The 23378-nt window shown below is 43.6% G+C and overlaps 1 long non-coding RNA gene across 1 annotated transcript in view; it reads right to left on the reverse strand.

Moving 5' to 3' along the window:
* Positions 1-23378, reverse strand: part of LOC138774000 (uncharacterized) — a 40525-nt gene that overhangs the window by 13989 nt on the left and 3158 nt on the right. The window contains exon 2 of the long non-coding RNA XR_011360239.1: positions 17514-17601. This is a non-coding gene — a long non-coding RNA (uncharacterized lncRNA). The remainder of the gene's footprint in view (positions 1-17513; positions 17602-23378) is intronic.

Here is a 23378-nt window from a genome sequence, read left to right on the forward strand (position 1 = left end):
CGCTAGAGGGAGAGTGCGGCCTCTTGTGACCGCAGGAAGTGCCGCCATAAGAGTGACTGACAAGGAGGGAGCCAATGGCTCTCTCTCTGTCAGTATCGCTGCTGCTGAAGCGCCGCAGCAGCAGCGGGCGGGCGGGGGTAGCGTCGGACGGGGGGGCCCTGCAGGGGGCGCCATGGAGGGGTAAGTAGATTACCCATCCATGGCGCTCTTCCCTGATAGGCTGGTGGCCGATACCCTGTGCGACCTCACTGGTCGCACATAGCAATCGCCGGCCTGCTCGGGGGGGCCCCTTTAATCAGTGGGCCCGGTGCACGTGCAACATGTGCCTGCAGTGTCCCAGAACAGCCCTTCTTATGCTCATACTTTTATTATAACCTGTTCTGTTCTGGAAAGCTATGGTCCACTGCAAACTGCGTGTATTGTGTCACCCCTGCAGTATTCAGGTCTGCTATTTCATCCATTTATTGCATGTATATTCAGGTATCAGTGTCTAATGGTATTATGTCGCCTCCTAATGTTCAAGTATGGTACTTCTCATGTATATTTCTCTGTATATGCCTAATGGTGTGATGATGCAATGGCTGGATGTCACGTGACTGTGCCCTGCTTTCATGGTAACTCCAATGGTCATCGAGCTTTTGGCTGTGGTTACCATGTGACTTCCTGTTCTACCTCAGTCTATTCCCTGCCCCATAGGGGATAGGTTGTGTGTTTGTCCTCTCTCCCTGCTAAGCAGTATTCAGGTCTGCTATTTCATCCATTTATTGCATGTATATTCAGGTATCAGTGTCTAATGGTATTATGTCGCCTCCTAATGTTCAAGTATGGTACTTCTCATGTATATTTCTCTGTATATGCCTAATGGTGTGATGATGCAATGGCTGGATGTCACGTGACTGTGCCCTGCTTTCATGGTAACTCCAATGGTCATCGAGCTTTTGGCTGTGGTTACCATGTGACTTCCTGTTCTACCTCAGTCTATTCCCTGCCCCATAGGGGATAGGTTGTGTGTTTGTCCTCTCTCCCTGCTAAGAGAGAGGCCTGCGTGTGCTCTGCTGCTCCAGTCCACTGGCTGTGTTCCTGTCTCAAGTCTCAAGATTCTTATCTGGGTGTTGATTCTTCAGTTCCTCTTATCATCATCTTCTCTAACCATCAACAGCAAGTATTTCATTCAAGTCTCATTCCACCCAGCATCTCAACTTCAGTTTCACTACTACTCCCATCATTCAGCACACTACTCTCACAGCCTATTGCAGCATCACCAATTACTCTGCTTTATTCAAGATTGCCTTATTCCCGGTTGCATCCGGAGAGACTGTTGCTACTAGTTACCACCGTTACAATAAATATACAACTACCGTTGTTTCTGAACCTTGGCATTGGTGTGATAATTGGTGCCCTGACTAAGGACAACGAGGAATCGCATGCCCAGTATTCCCGCATTGTCAGGAGCCGGTTTCCAGCTGTATCACCCTCGTGCCTACACCGTGACAACACTATATCCTACAGTTGCCCCGGTTCCTGCCTGTTAGCACCATCTATACTGCGGAGTGGCCCCTAGGGGCCAGGGCGTAGCATTTTTGGCGTCCCCGAACAGGATTACGATCGCATTGTGTGCCCCCAAGAGTGTGCCGCTACCCCAAAGAGACTTTGCCATATCACCATGGGGGTAATAGAGGCGCTCAGGGCCCTAGACTGTACACAAGATGGCCGCTGTCTTCTCCAATTTCTAACTGCGCCATACCCCGGAGAGGAGGGGGTTAATTGCCATGCTGCCCAAGCGCGGGAATCGCCCGGCACCATAGACTTTGCATTGACTGCTCCTGATTGGCTGCCTGCGCCAGATGACGTCACTGTTGCCGGGCAGATTGCTGGACCGGAATTTCAGCCTCTGCGCTCCGCCTCCTCCCAGGTCCTCAAGAGCACGCCAGTGCGCAGCAAGATGGCGTCCTGCAAGGAGTGCTTGCCTGCTACCGCTGTACCCGTGCTACCAGAGCCTCCCGCCTCTCTGCCATCGTTCGATCCGGCATGCCTGCTAGCACTGCTGCCCTCGGATAGTGACAGCAGCTGGGGATCCGTCCGGTCCAAAGATAGGGATCAAAGCCGGGCCTCTACTCCGACCTCCGCTGAATTAGGTGAGGAGACTACGTCTGATCTCAGTATCTCCCCGGGTCCTAATCACTCCAGCTCCTCGAATTTCATTTTCTCCACAGGGCCATCCGTCTCCTCCGAGGACGACCGGATCATAGACGAGTCACCTCCTTCGCCCCCAGATCCTGAACCGGGGGGAAAGACTCTCGTTAAGGGCCCCATATCTCCGGGCCTATGGCAGCCTCCCGGGTGTGATTCGCCACCCCTTCCGCAATGGATGCTTGGGCGTGGGCCTAAGATTATGCAGCTGATCGAGGACATTCAGCAGGCCCTTGCTGCCCTGTTGCCTGCCACTACAGCTGCCACCGCTATGCCTAGCGCTGCTCCTGCAGCTTTCACTACAGCAGGGCAGTCCACAGCTGCTAATACTGCCCCCACTGCCGTGGCTAAAGCTGCTTCTTCCACCACGTCGGTCACTTACCATGTGGCCCCCATCATCTCTCCTATCACCACAGTGGCGCCTAGCATCGTGGTCACCACTGCCTCCAGTGATGCTTCTGCTCCAGGCCCTCCACGCTTCTACTACCCGTGGGAGAAGAGGAAGAAGAAGCCTACTCAGGGCCCTCCTGCATCCTTTCATTAAAGCGTAACTACAGAAAGCAAAGTTCTCGACTGTTTATATAACTGTTATTGTTATTGTATTTCATGATTGCACTTCAGTATTGCACTTCAGTAGTCAAAAGTCTATTTTCTTGTCAGAGTCATATATATATATATATATATATATATATTTTCCTACCTCTGAGTAAGCAGAAAAGTCATTTAGATAGTCTCAGAGAGTAAAGTGTGTCTTTTGGAAAAAGTATTTCTTCTCACAGTGTATATTTTCATGTCAGAGTCAGACAGTTTCCTCCTCCTCTGAGTAAAGAAGTCAGTCTACATATTTATATCTATAGCCTCAGAGAAAGTCTATTTTCTAAAGGAGTATTTTCTAAAAAGTGTATTTTTCTGAAGGATCTTCTATTTTCTCCATGCATAATATTATTGTATCTATTGTATCTACAGCTGGAAAGATTATTGGAGCCAGTTTTCTTCAGATGTCTTCAGAGTTATGTGAGCCAATCCTCCTCCAGACCTTGCAGTATTTGTTGTCTTTTGTATTTCCCTTCCCTGTGTCTCCAGTATTTGTTCACCTCTGTCTTGTCCCAACATAGTAGTTGCTACACATAGTCTTACCTAACATTCACACTTGTCCATACATATTGCACCTTGGATACCTTTTCGTGTGTTTGGCCTATTGAGTAATTGTGTTAGTATGTTTGACCAGTATGTATGGGCGCCCAAATGTATGTTTGCTTTTGTTATTTTATTCTTTCTCTTCCAGGTGTCCAAGTCACTTCACAAAGACACCCAAGGCAGTACACAGGTCTTCACAGTTCTCTTTCTTCCAGTAGGGTAACTCATTGTCATTGGAAACCTACTGTCAAACTGACTGGAATATTGAGGGTCCCCCGCCAGCAGTTAAGTTGTCCTGACTTCCATGTCAGATGGTCCACGCACTAACTACCTGTAACCAGAGTACGTTAGGCACCCCTAGGTGAAGTCCTGCCACTAGGGTTTTCTTTCTCTTCATTATCTCTTGTCACCTGTGCCTTGAGCGTGGGAAACACACATCTACATATTCACTCACACTAACATTCCTTCCTCTTGTCTTGTTGTCCTGGTCCTCTATGTTCATTCGGCCACATCTACCTTAGCTTTTGGTTCGCCGAGGTCGGCTCATTTCTAGTAAGGAGGTATGCAGTGTCCCAGAACAGCCCTTCTTATGCTCATACTTTTATTATAACCTGTTCTGTTCTGGAAAGCTATGGTCCACTGCAAACTGCGTGTATTGTGTCACCCCTGCAGTATTCAGGTCTGCTATTTCATTCATTTATTGCATGTATATTCAGGTATCAGTGTCTAATGGTATTATGTTGCCTCCTAGTGTTCAAGTATGGTACTTCTCATGTATATTTCTCTGTATATGCCTAATGGTGTGATGATGCAATGGCTGGATGTCACGTGACTGTGCCCTGCTTTCATGGTAACTCCAATGGTCATCGAGCTTTTGGCTGTGGTTACCATGTGACTTCCTGTTCTACCTCAGTCTATTCCCTGCCCCATAGGGGATAGGTTGTGTGTTTGTCCTCTCTCCCTGCTAAGAGAGAGGCCTGCGTGTGCTCTGCTGCTCCAGTCCACTGGCTGTGTTCCTGTCTCAAGTCTCAAGATTCTCATCTGGGTGTTGATTCTTCAGTTCCTCTCATCATCATCTTCTCTAATCATCAACAGCAAGTATTTCATTCAAGTCTCATTCCACCCAGCATCTCAACTTCAGTTTCACTACTACTCCCATCATTCAGCACGCTACTCTCACAGCCTATTGCAGCATCACCCATTACTCTGCTTTATTCAAGATTGCCTTATTCCCGGTTGCATCCGGAGAGACTGTTGCTACTAGTTACCACCGTTACAATAAATATACAACTACCGTTGTTTCTGAACCTTGGCATTGGTGTGATAATTGGTGCCCTGACTAAGGACAATGAGGAATCGCATGCCCAGTATTCCCGCATTGTCAGGAGCCGGTTTCCAGCTGTATCACCCTTGTGCCTACACCGTGACCACATTATCCTACAGCTGCCCCGGTTCCTGCCTGTTAGCACCATCTATACTGCGGAGTGGCCCCTAGGGGCCAGGGCATAGCATGCCCTCTGGTTAAAGCGGCCCTGGTACCATTATACATATATACATTCATAAAAAATCATGTTGGCAACCTTGTGGACTATCCTCAGGATAGGACATAACTAAGTAACTCATTTTTAGGGGTCCAACAGTCAGCTGTTTGCCATGCTGTGGCTCCCTCATTCACAGTGAACTGAGCTGGAAGTAGACAGCTCCATACATCTTGTACAGGGACGATTAAAAGGGTTATCCAGCGCTACAAAAACATGGCCACTTTTCCCCCTACTGTTGTCTCCAGTTCAGGTGCGGTTTGCAATTAAGCTCCATTTACTTCAATGGAACTGAGTTTTAAAACCCCACCCAAACTGGAGACAACAGTAGGGGAAAAGTGGCCATGTTTTTGTAGCGCTGGATAACCCCTTTAAGGTTACCATAGGCCACAGGCTGTTTACAAATTGTGGGTCTCTTGCTAGCCACGCCCCATCTAGTAGTAGTAGTAGTGGTAGTAGTAGTAGTAGTAGTAGTAGTAGTAGTAGTAGTAGTAGTAGTAGTAGGCAGCATTATAGTAGATAAGGGGAGTCACATGTACCCATATGGCCCCTGGTGTACTGTGTCATCCTCTAATCTGTTGCAGAACTACAACTCCCATTATGAGATGTAGTCCTGCATATTACCACACACCATGCTGGGAGAGGTAATCCTGTATATTATTACCCACACCATGCTGGGAGATGTAGTCCTGCATATTATCACACACACTATGCTGGGAGATGTAGTCCTGCATTTTAGCCCACACCATGCTGGGAGATGTAGTCCTACATATTACCACACACACCATGCTGGGAGATGTAGTCCTGCATATTACCACACACACCATGCTGGGAGATGTAGTTCTACATATTACCACACACCATGCTGGGAGATGTAGTCCTGCATATTACCACACACACCATGCTGGGAGATGTAGTCCTTCATCCTTCCACACACCATGCTGAGAGATGTAGTCCTGCATTTTAACACACACCATGCTAGGAAGTGTAGTCCTGCATCCTTCCACACACCATGATGGGTTATGTAGTCCTACATATTACCACACACACTATGCTGGGAGATGTAGTCCTGCATATTATCTCACACCATGCTGGGAGATGAAGTCCTACATATTACCACACACACTATGCTGGGAGATGTAGTCCTGCATATTATCTCACACCATGCTGGGAGATGAAGTCCTACATATTACCACACACACCATGCTGGGAGATGTAGTCCTGCATATTACCACACACACACACCATGCTGAGAGATGTAGTCCTTCATCCTTCCACACTCCATGCTGAGAGCTGTAGTCCTGCATATTACCACACACCATGCAAGGAAGTGTAGACCTGCATCCTTCCACACACCGTGATGGGTTATGTAGTTCTGTATATTACTACACACCATGCTGGGAGATGTAGTCCTACATATTACCACACACACCATGCTGGGAGATGTGGTCCTGTATATTACCACACACCATGCTGGGAGATGTAGTTCTACATATTACCACACACCATGCTGAGAGATGTAGTCCTGTATATTACCCCACACACACCATGCTGAGAGATGTAGTCCTGAATATTACCCTACACACCATGCTGGGAGATACCTACCGGAGATGCATGTTCGCAGGGGTGGGGGCTGGGTGTTTGTGAGAGCTTTGCATCCAGGGGTGGGGAGGGATGTGCGAGCGCTGTGGGGGGCTGGTGGCCACTAGTACAATGGAGGCAAGTCACGCTCTGCCCGCATAGACCCTATAGCATCTGCCTATTTTGCCTCCATGGTAGCTACGCCACTGGGTGGCACATTAGGGGGCGTCACCTTAGAGAAATTGGATATTTTGTATTGGATTTGTATTGGATTTTTTTGTCCTTTGTGCCTCATCAGATGTGATGGAGGGGGGGGGGGGGGGGTTGCAAAGCTAAAATTTTGCTCCAGGGCTGATCAGCCTTTAGCTTTGCCCCTGGACCCAGTTGTACAGCTGCTAGCCCATTGTATTGGGCTGTAAAAAACTGCAACATATCCTCCATATCTGAACTCACCCTACATCATTGGGAGGCGATATAAGCCTATTTCACATCTTTAGTAATATTGTAAAGTGGGTGACATGGCTAAGACTGCAGTGCAATGTGCCCCAACCTAAAACAACTTCCATCATGCCCTGACAACCTGTCAGGGCATGCTCATGACATTTATTAAAGACCAGAATTTTATAGGTCACTATACATTAGAGTAAGGTGTCTCAAGGGTGTAAGTGCGTAAAAATGATAATGTGGGACACTATAAACACCATACACCACCTCTCTTACACTGTACCTGTCATGAATGTGCCTGTGCTGAACTCCGTGCACCCCTCAGCCCGTGCTGTACGGCTGAGATGGCGCTGATATTCAGTGTTTTGTATGTCTTGTGCTGTAACCTGAACCTTGTCTGAACACTGGCCTGTTTCTATCACGATGTTCACCCCACCCAAACTATACTCTGCTCAAACAAAAACACCCAGTTTTTATCATACAGTGTCCTTTTTTACAGATATTAACCAATCACAGCTTAGCTTTTACATATTATTTGCTCTAGTAAAGTGAAAGGTTAAAGTGAATATCACAATGTTATTGCAAATTGCAGGAAAATTGTGGCAAAAATAGATAAAAAAAGACAACAAAAATGGCAGAAAAACACAATTACATATAGTGGTACAGACCTGCAGCTGCCTTACATGTTCCGTGACTGCAGATGGCAGCTAGTGACAAGTTCAGGTGCCGCCCCCAATTAGTGGCCACTAAACCCTCATATGTGGTTCTATAAATGTGTGGTGGGGGAGCTGATCAATGCTCATATGTGGCGGCTATCAATGCTCATATGTGGCGCTATATTATAAATGAGGGTGGCACCTATAAATACTCATATATGGCGCAATATCAGGGCTTGCATATAGCCATGCTGGTCTGAGACGGAGCTTGAGACATGATCGCTATCCAGCCTGCTCAGCCATTTAGCAGCAGTAGCGGGATTCATGTATTAAGACCTGTCTCAGACCAGGAAGCCGTTGGAGAATGGGAAACAGAGTAGCTAGATGTCATTGTTTTCATCCACCAACTTCCCAGCAACACTGAAAAAAGGCCTCCCGCCTAGAGAAACCCTTTAAAGGAAACCTTTCATCCCGGCACCTGGGGCAGAGCCCCCCCCCCCCCGACCGCCTGGTAGAGCCCCCGAAACGTACTCCTTTCTGCAAGTCCAGCTCCGGCTTCTGGAGCAGGACTTTCAGGCCGGGGTAAAAAATTAGAAAATATAAACACATTCCCTTTAAATTATATACAGGCTTGAACATTTTATTTAGGCTACAGTATATACTCTTTATAGCAGGGGTACTCAACAACTTTTAGTGAAGGTCCACTTACCGGGGTCTATTGTCAGGTGAAGGTCTGAGCTGAACGTCAGTAGGAAACGTGTTTTGTTACTTTTCACAAACGTTCAACTATTTACATACAGAATTGCTGCTTATTAGCAGGAAAACTGTCATATTTTCTCTTTCACCAGCCCTTTGATATTAAGTACAAAGGGGGTGACTGCCCTGGTAGTATATAGCCCCCCTGTTGCTCCCCCAGTAGTGTATAGCCCCCCTGTGCGCTCTCCCCCAGTAGTGTATAGTCCCCCTGTGTGCTCTCCCCCAGTAGTATATAGCCCCCAGTTGCTCCCCCAGTAGTATAAAGCCCCCCTGTGCGCTCACCCCCTGAAGTATATAGCCCCCTGTGCGCTGTCCCCCAGTAGTATATAGCCCCCTGTGAGCTCCCCCCAGTAGTAAATAGCCCCCCTGTGCGCTCTCCCCCAGTAGTATATAGCCCCCCTGTGTCTTCCCCCTAGTAGTATATAGCCCCCCTGTGCTCTCTCCCTGTAGTATATAGCCCCCGTGTGCTCTCCCCCTGTAGTATATAGCCCCATGTGAGCTCCCCCAGTAGTATATAGCCCCCCTGTGAGCTCCCCCCAGTAGTATATAGCCCCCCTGTGAGCTCCCCCCAGTAGTATATAGCCCCCCTGTGAGCTCCCCCAGTAGTATATAGCCCCCTGTGAGCTCCCCCCAGTAGTATATAGCCCCATGTGAGCTTCCCCCAGTAGTATATAGCCCTCCAGTAGTATATAGCCCCCTGTGAGGTCCCCCCAGTAGTATATAGCCCCCCCAGTAGTATATAACCCCCTGTGAGCTCCCCCCAATAGTATATAGCCCCCAGTAGTATATAGCCCCCCTGTGCACTGTCCCCCTGTAGTATATAGCCCCCTGTGAGCTCCCCACAGTAGTATATAGCCCCCCAAGTAGTATATAATCCCCTGTGCTCTCCCCCTGTAGTATATAGCCCCCTGTGAGCTTCCCCCAGGAGTATATAGCCCCCCAGTGCGCTCTCCCCTTATAGATGGCCCCCAGACAAAAAAAACAAACAAACAAACCACAACTCATCTAGCACCTCGTTCCGGCTGCGCCTGTCTTCTTCTTTTCTCCTGTCGGCCCGGCCCCCGGCTGATACGCGCTCTCTGGGGACGTCCCGGGGATTCCCCAGCAGAGCGCGCACCAGTGACCTCAGCGTACGCCGCCGGCCAGAACTTCCCGGAAGTACAGGCCAGCGATGCACACTGAGGTCTATGGTGCGCGCTCTGCTGGGGAATCCCCGGGACGTCCCCAGAAAGCGCGTATCAGCCGGGGGCCGGGCCGACACTGCCGCGGGAGGCATTGCGGTGGGGAGCGGGACCTCCTAACCGCCCCGGATCCGGTCCGTCCCGGGGCGGTTAGGAGGTCTGACCAGGCGTCCGGACAGCTGGCCTCCGTGGTTCGTGTTCGGACCGCGGTCCGCCAGTTGAGGACCCCTGCTTTATAGTATGCTGTTGTACTAGAATTGGTAGGTGACTAAAAGAAGCATCCAAATGCAAATCTCCTGTGGCGTACAACTTTCTAAAATGTAAATACTGAATACAATGTGAACAGAGCTTTAATCTTAGGGATACATACTAACATTTAATATGCAGTATACCATCCCATACCATAGTAACCACATTATCAAATGTATTGCATTGCTCAAAGCGCCATCATAATTCGTAGATGGAAAAAATGTTTGTCATTTCCTGTCATTATTCCCCCATTACACTCAACCTATCTGTAACCTGAAATGGCCGATAACACACATTGTACATATTTTATATTCTGTCCTCATAGGAAGCCAGTGAGGAATGGAGCAATTACACTACACCGGTAATCATTTCAGTACAACAGACACATATAAAGCAGTCGCCAACAAAAAAAGTTTATCCAGGATAGTCACAGTCAAAATATAATAAAAGGAAAAGCTAAAATAATCATTTCATCTTTCTGAATGCATTTTAGCATCATTCCTTTCTCAGAATACAGGAGCATTTAATTTACTTGGTAATACAATCATCTGCATGTGAATGAATGCAAATTCCAAGCATACTGTGTATATATAACCTATGGGATAAACCCTTGTATAACTTTATGTTGGTAGTTTTTACTATATATGGTAATTTGTTAGAATCGCTCACTATGAAATTTAAATCCTCATACATGACCATTCCAATAGCTTCTCTTGTCATTCGTTCTGACATTCCTTTCAGGAATACTTGATGAAGCACAATTGATGGCTGAACATGTAAAGCTCTTCTCTTACACAGTAATATGCAGGAAGTAGTGTTTTCCCATTGTTTAAATTGAATTAGACAAGAGTGTCCATATAATGTTCTTGATAGATCATAGAGAAGGAGGACCGTCATCGGAACTTTTTAGGGAGTAAGCTGACTAGTCATTTTACAAGGACCAGCCAGAATACATATCTAAGCAATCTTCCATGTACATCAGCAGATCACCAGACTGACCTTGGCATACAGTATATTATAAGCTTACCATTACACCAGTGTCAACCCCCTAAGGACATTTTTTCACCTAGAGACCCACATGAGACCTTATTTTTTGCGCCACTAATTGTACTTTGCAATGACAGGCTGAATTTTTTCATAAAGTACACTGCGAAACCAGAAAAAATTTAATGTGTGGTAAAATTCTATGCATTAAACGCTTTCTGTTTATTTAGGGGTGTATTTGTTTTTACGCCATTCGACCTGGGGTAAAAATGACTTGTTATATATGTTCCTCAAGTCGTTACGATTACAACGATATATAACATGTATAACTTTAATTGTATCTGATGGCTTGTAAAAAATTCAAACCATTGTTAACAAATACATGTTCCTTACAATCGCTCTATTCCCAGGCTTATAGCGCTTTTATTCTTTGGTCTTTTGTCATTTTTTGCACCATGATGTGTTCTTTCTATCGGTACCTTGATTGCGCATATGCGACTTTTTGATTGCTTTTTATTACAATTTTTCTTGATTTGATGCAACCAAAATGCGCAATTTTCCCCTTTGGGATTTTTTTACGTTTACGCCGTTTACCGTGCAAGATCAGGAATGTGATTAATTCATAGTTTGGGTGATTACGCATGCGGCAATAACAAACATTTTTATTTGTTTATTTTTAATTATAACATGGGAAAAGGGGGGTGATTCAAACTTTTATTAGGGGAGGGGGCTTTTTATTAACAAAAACAACAAAAAAAGAACACAAGGGAGAAGATACGACAACCTCACGCGGACTGAACGCAGTGCGATAAAAAAGTTACAGAAAAACAATAATATTGTTATCCGACCAGCGGATAAAGGGGGGGGGGGGGGTATTGTAGTATTAGACCAAGAAGCTTATCACAAAGAGTCTGAAAGACTATTGGGGGACATACAAACATACAAAAAAATTTAAAAGTGATCCAACCGATTATTATAATAAAAAAATGGACAACTTGATCAGAAAAGGGTATGAAAACCTACTTATTACCAAGAAAGAAAGAGACTATATCAGTAACAAAGATCCACGGGTAGCAGCCTTTTATTATTTGCCCAAAATTCATAAAAATCAGCAGAACCCCCCGGGCCGCCCCATTATCTCAGGCATTGATTGCCTGACATCAAACCTATCCAGTTACATTAACACCCATCTACAGAAGTGTGTGAAACACCTACCAGCGTACTTAAAAGACACCACTCATATACTTCAGATTTTAGACAAAATTAAATGGAAAGAGGGATTTATTATGGGGACACTAGATGTGACCTCATTATACACCATCATTGAGACAGGTAAGGGCTGCCAAGCGGCAGAATTCTTTCTTACTAAGGAGGGGAATTATCAACCTGAACAGGTTAATTTTATTACTGATTGTATCAGATTCATTTTAGAACACAATTATTTTCTATATGGCGACCATTTTTATCTCCAGACATGGGGTACGGCCATGGGGACCAAGTTCGCTCCGAGTTATGCCAACTTGTATGTAGGCATGTGGGAACACACCAACATATACCCACAAGGTATGCTCGGGGCGGGCTTGGTCCTCTGGCAACGTTTTATACATGACATTGTTTTCGTCTGGGAGGGAAGTGAGAGCTCCCTTGTGGACTTTATATCATCATTAAATGAGAATTCATTTGGTTTAAAATTCACTTCATCTTTTAGCACAAAATCAGTAGATTTTTTAGATGTCACGATTTTTATTAAACAGGGCAAGATTCACACTAAAAGCTACAGAAAAGAAGTAGACACAAATAGTTTTATTTTCACTTCAAGTTGCCATTTGCCTGTTTGGCTGTCAAATATCCCAAAGGGCCAACTTATGAGAGCCAGACGTAATTGTACTGATATTAGTGATTATGAGAGTGAAGCAAAAAGACTACACGCAGACTTTGTGAGTAGAGGGTATGATGCCACCAAAATCGTGAAAAAATATTGGCCCTTCCTGAAACAGGATAAAATAATAGGGGAGAAATTACCTAATCAACCCAAATTTGTCTATAGACGAGCTAGAACTATTGGAACCCTAGTAGCTCCTACCATAAAATTACCCTCCATTAATACAAAGACATGGCTCACAGAGAAAAAAGGTTTCTTTCCGTGTAAAAGCTGTAGGGCCTGTAGAATGGGAGGATGCCAAAGAAATGTTGCCATGTTCTCAGACTCAGAAAACATTGACTCCTTTGAGATTGGGAAAATGATAACATGTAACACTAAGGGGGCTATTTACGCTATTTGTTGTCCTTGTGGTAAGCTGTATGTGGGCCGGACAATTAGACCACTTAAAACAAGATGGTCAGAACACCTGAATAATATCTCTAAGGGATGTTTGAAACATCCACTATCATCCCATTATCAGGAGAAACATGACAACAATCCAAGGGGGACCGTCTTCTTTGGACTAGAAATTATTAAGAGGAATAGAAGGAGGGGGGGGGTTTATTAAAAAAATGTCTAGGGCAGAGTCCAGATGGATTTTTGACCTTAATACACTGGCCCCTAAGGGGTTAAACAGCGAGATAGCACTATATGCTTTGTGATGAATAAATTATTATCATTTTTAACTGATTTATCTATTTACGTATATAAATAAACTTCTGTTTTTAATTAACAAATAAAGAAGTAATTAGCTCTCATAGATGAAAATATGATGGATTCTGCACATGGGGTAGCGGTACATGAAGGGCTTATTAATAGCCTGTAGATATTAAGGGACTGGAGTGATGCGATCATATGAACTTACAACATGACCTGAAAGGGTTATTGAAGGCAGTAAGAGGAGGCGGAGTCATTATCGAGGCCATAAGAGGAGCCAAACAGGCTGTGGGGACCTCTCCCTGACGAAGGAAATCAGTGTATTTCCGAAACGACGTTGGAGTTTTTGTGGTCACCCACGGCCTCCGTACTTTTTTGTTTGTGACGTCACAAGCTTACCTTTTGGGCGGAAGTAAGTGGTGCACGTTGCCGGCCGGAGCGTGCCCATAGTTTTTACTCCGCACCATTACTGCAGATCTGGAGATGGTTCTCTGAACTTCATTGCAATCACACTATGCTGCCTGGGACCAGACCGCGCTACAGACGATTTATGTCCACACTGCGGACCATCACGTCTTGCCCCGCATGTTTATGATGTCAACTCTGTATACCCAGGTAGGACATTAGTTTTCTTACGCTGGTCAGGGTTTTACATCGACATACATTAGTGAGCATTGATTGATGGATTAGTGCGTTGACTATAGCTCTGTTATAAGTGATTGTACCATTTCAGCAAGATATCTATAGTTTTCCTCCTTTTTTAGAATGATCTGCTATCGGCACCTACTGAGGACTTGAATGTATGTGGGGACTTTATCTGGCTCTATATGATCCTGACCTCTAGTAGAGGGTGAGTTGCGCCAGAGCAGCTGTGATTTTACATATGCATTGTGTATATATCTTGTCAGCACTATTCTAGCTTTTTATTAACCCTTTGAAGACCAGGCCCAAAATGACCCAGTGGACAGCGCAAATATTGATCTTTGCGCTTTCGTTTTTCCCTCCTCCCCTTCTAAGAGCTCTAGCACTTTCAGTTTTCTATCTACAAGGCCATGTAATGGCTTGTTTTTTACAGGAATAGATGCACTTTGTAATGGCGTCTTTCATTTTACCATAACATGTATGACGGAATCCCAAATATATTATTTATGAAGATATAAATAGGTGAAATCGTAAAAATGGATGCAATATGGTAACTTTTGGGGGTTCCTGTGTCTACGTAATGCACTATATGGTAAAAGCGACATGATACCAATATTCTATTGGTCAGCCCGAACACAACCATATGCAGGTTACACAGATTCTCTAATGTTATATATGTTTTTTTTTTATGAAATCCTTTTTTTTGGCAATTAGTTAATAATAAAATTGGCCTATTGTGACGCTTATGACAGTTTTATTTTTTCACCTACGGGGCTTTATAGGGTGTCATTCTTTCCGACATGATCTCTAGTTTTTATTAATACCATATTTGTGAAGATCGGACGTTTTGTTCACTTTTTATAATTTTTTTATATATATATATAATGTAACATAAAATCGGTAATCTGCGCACTTTTTCCCCTCTTTTCGTGTACGCCGCTCACCGTTCGTAATGACACTTGTTATATTTTAATAGATCGGACAATTACGCATGCTACGGTATATTATATGTTTATTTATTTATTTATTTTTATATGTTTTATTTATATAATGGGAAAGGGGGGTGATTTAAACTTTTATTGGGGGAGGGGATTTGGGGTAGTGTATTAGTGATTCTAACTTTTTTTTAATACATTTTAAGTCCCTTTGGGGGACTTGTACATACACTACTTTCATTTTCATCACTGATCACTGCTATGCCATAGGCATAGCATTGATCAGTGTGATAAGCGATCTGCTCATTGAGCCTGCCTGTGCAAGCTCAGTGAGCAGATCGCCGATCGGACCACACGGAGGCAGGTGAGAGACCTCCAGGGTCCGTTTTAACGAACGGGAACTCCCCCTGTCACTTACACTTAAGCGCCGCGGCATTTAATGAGTTAATGTCACGCTGCAGTGCGATCGCTATGATCGCTCCGCTCCGGAGCGCGCTTCATAGCTCAGGACGTACCGCTACGTCCAGGGTCGTCTGGGCACAGACTTCCAGGACGTACCGGTACGTCCTAGGTCGTCTAGGGGTTAATAATGGCACTTTTTTTCTCTTTTACACTTATACTAGAAGCCTCCCTGGGGGACTTCTAGTATTAGTACACTGATCTCTTATTGAGATCTATGCTGCATAGATATACAGCATAGATCAATAAGATAGGCACTGGATTGTTTTCGGCTGCTGCAGCCAGAAGCAATCCAGTGCCGAGCCGGGATCAGCGCCATTACGACGCAGACCCCCGCCCGAGCCGGATGTGTAGGCCGCAGGGCATAAATATACGCCCGCGGTCGTTAAGGGGCTACAACCTGATCACCAAAGAACTGCTTTAGGCTATGTTCCCATACACATTTTTAGGCCATTTGACAGCCGTCTTTTAGGAGGCCAAATGATGGCTGTTATTTTATAATGATGTACAGTAATTATACAAAAGACGGCCATCATAATGAAATAACGGCCTCCTAAAAGACAGGCGTCAAATAGCCAAAAAAGACATTGTGGGAAAAAAGCCTCATTGTCAGGATTGTGCAGTAACCTGGTGTGAACTGGGCCTGTTTTGCTTTTGTGTGACACGCCCGCTTGCTTCTCAGCTTCCTGGCAATGCAGTAGTTAAGTTGAGAAGCTGCTAGACTTGATTTTCACAGCTGAATAGTCTGTTTGATTGACTGGGTTCTCTGCCTGTCTGGAGCCTGGAGGATCAGAGTGCCGGACCAATGAGGATCTGGACCGGCTTCTTGGTCAGCATTAAACAAAGCTGAGGCAGACTCTAAGCGCTGGCTATTAGGTGTCATACCCTGGTCCCAGCTTCCCTGTCAATTGCTGCGATCCCCGTCCTAACTCCCTAACTCAACGTTGTTACCTGACGTCTGCCTGACTTTTGACTATGCGATTGTGTTTTGATTTTGTACTAAGCTGCCTTTGCTTGTTTATTATCTGTTATTGTGTTTGCCTGTCTGTCTCGTTCTGTGTGCACGTACCCAGTGCAGGAAACGTCTTTGGTGTTGTCCGCGGCTGCCTAGGGCCGTGTGAGGCAAGTAGGTAGGGACAGTTGGAGGGTTCAGTTTTTAGGGCTCACTGTCGTGTTTGGTCCCTACAGTACCTGCCCCGTCCTGACACTCATTGTGTAATTCAAGGCTATTGTATCTGACTCACAATGCAAATAATTTTAGAGAAAGTGATTAAAGCGCAGAACCCCAAAAAATGTGTGACTTGTGACACAGAAACTAATCCAATTTCTGCATGAACAATCATACAGTACTAGCCAAAAACATATTCTATCGATTTTAATAAGAACGTTTACAAAAACACAAGGGGGGAGATTTATCAAACATGGTGTAAAGTAAAACTGGCTCAGTTGCCCCTAGCAACCAATCAGATTCCCCCTTTCATTTTCCAAAGAGTCTGTGAGGAATGAAAGGTGGAATCTGATTGGTTGCTAGGGGCAACTGAGCCAGTTTCACTTTTACACCATGTTTAATAAATCTCCACCAAGGTTTTCAAAAAACTGCACCCTTTATTTTCCCTGCAGTTCAGTGTGGAAGCCCCCATTGAAATGAACAAAAAAACTACTTAAAAGCCACATGAAAAGCCATATCAAAATAAGCAGCAAAATCCTCATGGTAGATTCTTTAACTAGAATAATTTCCAAATTATAAGATAGGGACATTAAGAGCCAGATAAAGGGTGTCTAAAATACAAAGCAAATAATTCATTAGGACCCCTCAACAAACTCAGGGCCCTCCATTAACTGCGGACATCATTTACACATTTCAGGCTATAACCCAGTCATAGCAGCCTTTGCTGAGCACATATCACCCCTCCTCCAAGCTTCTTGTTATAGCACTGACAGATGTATATAAAAACTCATAGAAACTGTTCATTAAATATTTAAAGCAAATTACCTCAAGAATCAGCTGGAATTGAATTCCTTCATTAAAAACTCATTAGTCTTCAAATTATTCCGAGATGATGATTCTTTCTAGAGGATTATACTAGGTAAAGGCTTTAACATTCTGCCAATGTATAATAAATGTGAGGATCCTGGCTCCTTTGTGTCAGGGCTACAGGAATAATAGCTGCGACCTATCTCACCTTTGGGTCCATTTCCAAGCCGACGGTCTCACAACGGAGCCAATTATGTAACCAGCGTGACTCTTCTTGTCCAGACAGGGACCTTTTCCTTTCAATAAGAAGAATTAGAAAAGAATTAAAAAGAGGTCTGTAACAATGACACAGTTCAGAAGAGCACCAAGATGGTGTCTATTTACTGATGCCGCGATAATCATTCTTAATGCTCATGTATTTACAATGTATTACTGGCTGTACATGGTTGTTAGTCTGATTACCGTTCTACAATTTCTACAGGGATCTTGAGCTTTCTAAATGTAAGAAGCATATTATTATGTCTGACTGCGCTGCAAGGGGCAGGATAGGTGATAACTGTTTTTATGGCTGTTTAAACACTTATCCGCTAATGACCATGGCATCTAAGAGCTAAGACAGAAAAGGAGCGGCTCCCTCTTTCACCTCATTGTTCCCTGTGATGCGATTACGGGGTTCAGATGAGTTGGCATGGAGTGGCCTAATATGTCTGCCATGTTGGAATTGCTATTAGGAATCCAGAGTCCAGACAGAGGCAGTGTTGAGTAGGATAATGCAGAGATCAACAATACACTGCAGTACAGAGGTATTGTAAGATAAATTGATCAAAACGTTTTATGCACCCCAAAAAGGTACCAAAGAAAATGACATTCTGCTCCAATAATAGCAAGCTTGTGAAATGTCTTTCCTCCTAGATTGTCCAGCATCAGCTGTGAGTGATATTATTAAAAAGTGGAAATGTTTAGCAGCCACAAAAAGGAGACCATGTAAAACTATAGAGCAGAATCACCAAGCATAAAAGCCGCCAACACTCTTAATAACTCTTAATAACTGCAGAGACCAAAGCTGGCATCAGGCATTAAAGTTGGCAAAAAAAAAAAAAGACTGATATCTACTGGGAGTTTCATGTTATGGGTTTCCATGGCCTTACATCTCCACGCACATTGGATAGAGTCATTTAAAGCATGCTGCCACTTGATCCCACACCAGTGGAAACATGTTCTGTAGAGTCTGATGGGGTTTGTTAGATGCCAGTAACGTGCTTGCATTTGACCAAATGTAAAGTTTTGTGGAGGAGGGTTAAGGGTCTTGTCTCTTAGGGGTTGACCTAGGCTTCTTAATTCCAATGTGAAGGGAAATGTTACCAAGACATTTTAAGCAATTGTATGCTTCCAAACCCGTGGGGAAAGTTTGCTGTCCCAGCATGACCATGCCCAATAAAAACCTGACTGGCTTACGTAAGCCTTGACGTCAACCCCTTTGAACACCTTTGGGATAGTCCTTGTTAATTCCTATGGATTTAGAATAGAATGTAATAGTCTCCGGCTAGTGTAAAGTGAATGTTTCCCAATACCTTTGTCCATATAGAGTATGTCAATTTACTTTTGTCAAATTTTTTTCTGACATGCAGATTAAAGATATTGTTAGCATACAGTGAATACCTTAAAAGCAAAACTTAGAAAAAAGAATGGACATTTTGGCTACGTTCACACACAGTTATTTTGACGGTGTGTGAACATAGCCTTTCTGTTTATCTTTCATTTTAGATGACCATGATGTTGGAAAAATATCAATGCTGTGGCTCTTAGAAGGCCTGGATGGAAAAGCTTGTAAAACCTGTTATGGTGCCAAGAGGTGAAATAGTGGATACTTTCTTAGCTTCATTGTCATTGCATAAGGCAAAATAAAGGGGAAGAGAAAAAAATGTAACTGTGCCTATAAGGAACATTCAGTTCCTCAGCTGTTGCAAAACTACAATTTCTATCGTGCCTGGACAGCCAATGCCAAGGCTTCTGGATTTTAAATTGTAGTTTTGCAACACCGAGAGGGCTGAAGGTTTTCCTTCCCTGCTATAGGGAATAGGTAAGAATGTGCATGAACAGCTTGATTAGTCTTGTCCATCTTCTGTATGGTCCATGTGAACACACACCTCACTCAAAACACCTCAGCAAACAAAGGTGGAAGGCCGGCTGACCTGCTGCTCTGCAAGGGGCAATGCTAGCTTTGGTTTCTCCTTTTCTGGGTGGATTAGTTTGGTAGCATAAATGGTTGGTTTTTGCTCTGAACCATTCTCCACATACATATATGCACAATATGGAGCTCAAAATAGTGATCCTGTGCATTATCCATAGGCTGCCTTTGTTGTCATTGTTTTTGCTGACACTTATGAATTAGGTTCATTAAAATGGGTTATGGGCGTAGCTGTTTCTTGATAACTACAGGATAGGAGATTTGCAAAATAACACATGGAATTAACAGTATACTTAAGTATAATCATAAAGGTCAGTACATAACATTGCAAATGAAATAATGTGGGTATTTTTCCTTTAAAAATTAGACTGTGAACCTCTATAGAAAATCACAAACGTTCAGTTAGCTCCTACATTATTCATCACATCAAGCCTAAGAAGCTTACTTGTCTTACATGTCTGTGTTTTTAAAAACTAGACAAGGCTACGGGCATGAATTTCAGATGTTTTTACGGGGGAATGTCTTCCTCAGCATTCAGCAGCATCTAAGCTTTAACCTTGCAAGTTTTCTGAATTCAAGATGTGGCAGAGACTTATCAAAGCAGTTTCATTTAGGTAAAAGTCATGATATGGAATAAGGATATCAAGGGTATTTAGGAGCAATTTTACCTGCAGGGAATAATGGCAGAGAACAGGACACTTTCTAATGTCAACACATTTAGCTTCACAGACATAACAGTAGTTGATACCAATATTTGCCAACTGCCCTAAAGTGTCTTGGAGACTCCTGCAAGAAGGGGAGAACTCTTGCCGATTGCAACAACAGCCATGATTCATACAAAAAATATATGTTACCTGGTCTCTATGGAATCCAAGCTGGAGCGTATCCACAAAGTATACGCCTCGGCTGGGATCTCTCGCGGCGCTGTAGAAAACTGACATGTCAGTTTTCTATGGCCACTATTCAGTGAATAGCGGCCGCAGAGAACCCTGTCAGTTCACACTATAGAGCGAGCGGCTCTGACCGCACGTTCCATAGTGTGCAGTGGGGAGTTTTGATGCAGTCGCACACTGATGTGCCCGCATTAGAACTCTGTGGCTCTAAAGTTCATCCGGCCTGTACTGCAGTACCATCCGGGATGATCTTTTCAGAGACTGGCCGTTCTCTTACAGTGTGTGAACATAGCCTAAGCCTGTGTTTACAACTCCAATTCCCAAAAAGTTGGAATGCTGTGTAAAGTCTAAATAAATGTAAACAAACTCTTTACATTTACAAATCTCATAGACCCATATTTTATTTACAATAGAGCACAGAAAGACATATCAGATGTTAAAAGACAGTTTACCTTGTCATGAAAAAAAAATAGAACTTGATGGCAGCAACACATCTCAAAAAGGTTGGGGCAGGGGCAACAGAAGGTGCAGAATGTGCAGAATGTGAACTGGCCTGCCTGCAGTCTACACCTTTGACCACTAGGAAACATATGGCACATAATGAAACAAAAGAATTCAGAAAAGTAGGCCTAGGACTGTTGAACAGTTTGAATTCTACATCAGACAAGAATAGGAAAACATTCCTCTCCTAAAATGTAAGCAATTGGTTTCCTCACATCTCAGACATTTACAGAGTGCTGTTTAAAGAAGAGAGAATGCTACACAATGGTAGACAGGGCCCTGTCCCAACTCTTTTGAGATGTGTTGCTGCCATCAGGTTCTTAATTAAATATTTTTTCATGACCTAATATTGACTTTTTTTGGATGTCTGATCTGGGGTCTATGTATTCTCTTTTTTTATTCAGCCTTGATATGTGTTTTAGTTTAAGAGATCTTGGTGTCTATTGGTTTAGGGGGTCTAGTATGAGGTCTGCATTTGTGCAAAGAGTCACAGTAATACCTCATTTACAAACACCTCAGTGTTCGAACATTTGGGTATTCAAACAACGTTTCCTCCTAAAGTTTTGTTTGGTACTTGAAGATTGTTCGGTATCCGAACAAAATCAGGGGAAATAACTTTCAGCTGAGTCTTCATGATCTTGCTCTTTTTAATCTAATATATTTTTTTTTTAAATCACAAGCTCTTAGTTGAATGACATCCATTTATCTTTATTATGCTGAATCAGTAAATATGCTCATCGATGGGAACAAAGACATAAGAGCACTATTTCTATGCTACCTGCAGTATTATAAGAAATGTAAAAATAAGGCATCAAATCTCTTTTTATACATCTGTCTGGATTCTGTTAACCAGCTGATTTGTCAGGAAAAAGTATTATTTCACTAGGGAGGTCTATAGAATGAGTGTCACTGTTTGCTAATGACTGTTCGTTGTGGTTCAAGCACAGGTTCCCTGTCTATGAAATCTGTATAGGGAATTTGAAAAAGGTACAGGTATGTCTTTGAAAGAAACCCCCTTTAAAGAGTACGCATCACAAAGCTCCTAACTCCTTATTGGAGTATAGTGGCAGCTGACACTGGAAGATCAGGTTACGGCCTTATTAAACGGGACGATTATCATGTGAAAAAATGTTATATCGTTGTAATTAAAACAATAATTGTTTCATGTGAATGCAGGCAATGATCAAAAAATCGTCCATGTGTCCTTGATTGCATCTTTTGAGCTGAACCTAAAATCATTGTTATTCGTTTACTGATGTTCCACTGTAATTCCACATTCGTTTAGTAATAATTCACTAATCATTCAGTGTTATTCCCCGTGTAGTTCATTCAATTGCTGGGATCAAATGGAGTAAACGATCATAGTATGTTTCAGCTTTTTGACACAAGGCAGACTAAAAAAAAATCTAAATCTTACTCACGTGGAGTTCATTAATTTTGAGAGACTGATTCTGTCTTTTTTTTTTTTTTTTTTTTTTTTTTTTATGTTTATGGCATCCTCCTCCTCATCATTATCATCTTCTACAGAAAGCACTGCCATAATCACCATAGTCATTTGTATTTAATATACTTCCCAACTCTTTTTCTGAGCATCCAGTTTAGGGTTGGTATTTATATACAGGTCTGTTTATGTTTAGGGGTTCTGCTCTAGGGCCTATATATTTCTTTAGGGCACCTGGGATCTGTTTTTGATTAGGAGGGTTTGTCTGGGTTAGTATTTACTTTAGGTTTCTGGGATGTCTATTTAATTAAGGATTCTGTATTGGGGTCTATACTAACTTTAAAGGGAACCTGTCACCCCCCGTGCCGGGGTGACAGGCTCCCGACCCCCCGCTACAGCCCCCTATACTCACCTGATCCCACCAGGGCTGTAGCGGGGGGTCGGGAGCCTGTCACTCTGGCACGGGGGGTGACAGGTTCCCTTTAAGGGGTTGTCTGGTGTGATAATTTATCATGCTGCCAGGACTAGAGATTTATTCTGTCTATGTTAAGTGCTACTTTCTTGTCTGCACAGCAAGCAAAGGTTTTGAAGAAGAGGACATTGGCTGACACCAGGCATCCTTGGAACCAGCAATTACCAGTGGAGTGAGATGGTAATTATAAACCTCTGTTATATCCCCTATTGCCCCAACAGCAGGATAAATGATCACATCTACAAGAATACAAAAGAATAGCGACACTCACCAAGTACAAAGGGGTCTCTTTATTATACTTTCACACTTTCTGCCATTTCACAGAGGTGCCCTGGTACCACAGGGCCACAAGAAGCACACCTGCACAAAACAGCCGCTGCCTAGTGGTGTACACCAGCTCCATGCATCCCCCCTGCATCTGCTAACCATGTAAAAAAAAAAGACCACTTTGTACTTTGTGAGTGCTGCTATTTTTGGTGTGCTTTCTTCTTGTGGATATGGATTGTTCGATCCAACAGGTTTAGCACCATCAGAGGTCTGCAGGGTGTTTTGTGTTAGTACAGAGGATTTGCTGCACT

The sequence above is a fragment of the Dendropsophus ebraccatus genome, chromosome 1, assembly GCF_027789765.1.
Source record: "Dendropsophus ebraccatus isolate aDenEbr1 chromosome 1, aDenEbr1.pat, whole genome shotgun sequence".
NCBI lineage: Eukaryota > Metazoa > Chordata > Amphibia > Anura > Hylidae > Dendropsophus > Dendropsophus ebraccatus.